Consider the following 3,392-nt stretch of genomic DNA (forward strand, 5'->3'; position numbering starts at 1 on the left):
ACTCGCACATCCACTCGCCCGGCGCCCGCGGTGGGCGAGACACAGCGCCGGCTCACTCGCTCGCGTAAAGGTATGAAATGTGCTTAAGTTGGCGGGATGGTTCAGCTTTAACCCCCCACACACCCTGCCCCTACCCTTCTGCCCCCCCCCACCACCCCCACCCCCCCCCCCCCGAGCGTCTACCCCCTCCCTCCGCCCCTCACAACCGAGGCACTCGGCGGAGACGCGGGATGCGAGCGACGATCATGGTTTAATGTGGCATTTTGTTAGAACTGTATATCGACCCCCATCGTCTGGGTTTTGTCTCATTCCTGAGCTGCCAAGAGAGATCTCCAGGGACTTAGCGGCAATTTGCGATATTCTGCCTGCAGACAGCGATCGCTGTAGATAATCTCCGGGAACTCAATAGGCCGATTATAGACATGTTTAGAGTCACACAGCACGGCCCAAGATGCCTCATCTACCCCAGTCCCATTTACCTGCGTTGGCCCATATCCACATTTCCCATCCGTGCATAGACACACAATGCTGGAGTACCTCAGCGGGTCAGGCAGCATCTGTGGAGAACATGGATAGGTGACGTTTCACAGAGTGCTGGAGTAACTCAGCGGGTCAGGCAGCATCTCTGGAGAGAAGGAATGGGTGACGTTTCGGGTCGGGACCCTGTCCAACTGTCCTTTAAATATTGTTGTTGTTGTTGTGACCGCCTCAACTACCTCCCCCGGTAGTTTCTTTCCAGACACCCACCACCCACTTGTGTTTAAAAAATCAACGAAAATAAATCACTTCGTTAAAGTCAAATAATCCCAATGAGAAACGAGGAACTGCAGCTGCTGGAATCATAAACAAACGACGAAGTGCTGGAGGAACTCAGCGGGGCCGGGCAGCGTCTGTGGAGGGGATGGGTAGACCACGTTCTCGGGTCGGAAGCCTTCAGACTGGCATTGTGATTATTGGCTAAATTCTACCTGGTCGCTCTAGCCCAACCCGCGAGCGGCGAGCTGGGATTTCAGATGGAGATTTTCAGACTATTACAACACGACGCTCAACTCCGGAGATAATAGACTGCGCCCAGTTTGTGTAGGAAGGAACTGCAGATGCCGGTTTACACCGAAGATAGACACAAAGTGCTGGAGTAACTCAGCGGGACAGGCAGCGCCTCTGGAGAGAAGGGATATGGGCGACGATTCGGGGCGAGACCCTCCTTCAGAGTTTAAGATGTTTGGAAAAACGGGGCGGACAGATGGACACGTGTTTATTCTACATAAAAACATAGAAAATAGGTGCAGGGGTAGGCCATTCGGCCCTTCGAGCTTGCACCGCCATTCAATATGATCATGGCTGATCATCCAACTCAGTAACCTGTACCTGCCTTCTCTCCATACCCCCTGATCCCTTTAGCCACAAGGGCCACATCTAACTCCCTCTTAAATATAGCCAATGAACTGGCCTCAACTACCTTCTGTGGCAGAGAATTCCACAGATTCACCACTCTCTGTGTGAAGAAATGTTTTCTCATCTCGGTCCTTATCCTTAAGCTGTGACCCCTGGTTCTGGACTCCCCCAACATCGGGAACAATCTTCCCGCATCTAGCCTGTCTAACCCCTTAAGAATTTTATATGTTTCTCAACCCCTTGTGGACTTTGAGGGGGAATTGTGTTGATGTTCAGCTTCAAAAGTAATTGAATTAAAGTCGGACCGAATTCCGCAGCAGTGGGAAGGGGTTGGCGGTGGGAGATGTAAAGGGGGTGGGTGTTGGGGGGAGGTGGGGAGGGGGTGGTGGATGATGTAAAGGGGGTGGGTGTTGGGGGGAGGTGGGGAGTGGGGGGGGGGGGGTGGGGTGGTGGAGCGTTGCGCCAAATCAGTTGCGAGTCTTGAGTTTATTGGCGGCGGCGTCGGCGCGTCACCTTTATAAACGGATCGCCGTGTAAAGGGATCGCGGAGAGACTATCTAATTAGTTCATAGTGTCCACTGGTGTCAAACTGAAGCCCCCCTGCCCCCGCCCCTCTCCCCCATGTTAATCGTCACCATTACCTTAACGCCCGGAGTGGTCTGTATGTATTTCACATGGGCAGAAATGTTCTGAGTGTTCCCAGCCGGCGGTGTTTTCGCGACGTTGTTTGGCGCAGTGCTCCGTTTCCCCGGCACACACACCTACCTCCCCGTTGCCGGGCTCCGTCGGAGGTGAGAGATGGTCCAGGTGTCGCTGTGCGCTCCTCGTTCCCCGTCCACCCGGTGCCCAGTGCGCTGAGACCGCGCTAGTCCCGGTGCGTCCAACTGAGCCGTAGTCTGGTCCCAAAGGCGCCCGCGGCTATGTGGCAACGCGAACCCACCGCCTCTCGACGTCCAGGGATTCATTGGCGTCTCTGAACTCTTGGCCAGACGAGTCAACCTGCTGAGCCCGGGGCAAGACACGAAGCAGAAGGATAAGCACTGAATCCGGGCCGGTCCGGGAGCGCTGCTCGCACGTCCTTCCAGCCCAGGCTCCTCATTCCTCGCTGTTGGATCACGCTAGACTTCAGGTAATGAACCTAATTCGTAAAATAGCAATGTTGTAGGAAGGATCTGCAGATGCTGGTTTAAACCGAAGATAGAGACAAAAAGCTGGGCCGAATTTAAAAAGAGAGTTAGTAAAAAAGAGAGTTAGATAGAGCTCTAGGGGCTGGTGGAATCAGGGGGTATGGGGAGAAGGCAGGCACGGGTTACTGATTGTGGACGATCAGCCATGATCACAATGAATGGCGGTGCTGGCTCGAAGGGCCGAATGGCCTCCTCCTGCACCTATTGTCTGTTTCTATGTAACTCAGCGGGACAGGCAGCATCTCTGGAGAGATGGGATGGGTGACGTTTCGTATCGAGACCCTTCTTCACACCTCTTCAAAACAGCCATTGTCTGACTGTATCTCAATGCGTTTGGCACGGGTTAGTTCTCAGGTCAGTCTGAAGAAGGGTCTCGACCCGAAACGTCACCCATTCCTTCTCTCCAGAGATGCTGCCTGGCCCGCTGAGTTACTCCAGCGTTTTGTGTCTGTCTTTAGTGCTCAAAGACACGGCGAGTTGGGAGTGGAGCTAAGCTGTTATATGCACCTCGGCGTGTGTCTCACTTTGCCTTGCTCCGAACACGCTCTCTATGTCTCTCTCTCTCTCTCCCCCCCTCTCTCTCTCTCTCTCCCCCCCCTCTCTCTCTCTCTCTTTTTTTTCCTTTCTTTTTGTTCTTTCTTATTAAATCTGTTTATAACATGTGGAAATAAAGATAACTATACAAATAACACGTGTTAATCAAGGTGATGTGCATCATCATATTTGAAAATTAGTGTATATTATGACCAAGTGTATATTAGGTACACAAAGACCAACATCTTTATGAAAGGTTGTTCTTAATAACATTTT

General features: G+C 52.5%; 1 protein-coding gene across 4 annotated transcripts in view; it reads left to right on the forward strand.

The window, feature by feature from the left end:
- The window catches only part of LOC144603331 (muscarinic acetylcholine receptor M2-like), a 49,300-nt gene that overhangs the window by 4,712 nt on the left and 41,196 nt on the right, over positions 1-3,392 (forward strand). For 2 of the 4 annotated variants that reach the window (XM_078416462.1, XM_078416466.1), the window contains exon 1: positions 1,931-2,524. The exons of 1 other annotated variant lie outside the window; for it this stretch is intronic. The gene's annotated coding sequence lies outside the window, so the exon portion shown is untranslated. Of the gene's footprint in view, positions 71-1,930; positions 2,525-3,392 lie in introns of those variants that run through there. One more of the 4 variants, XM_078416464.1, reaches the window with a different exon arrangement.

Source organism: Rhinoraja longicauda, chromosome 20 (genome assembly GCF_053455715.1).
Source record: "Rhinoraja longicauda isolate Sanriku21f chromosome 20, sRhiLon1.1, whole genome shotgun sequence".
Lineage (NCBI taxonomy): Eukaryota > Metazoa > Chordata > Chondrichthyes > Rajiformes > Arhynchobatidae > Rhinoraja > Rhinoraja longicauda.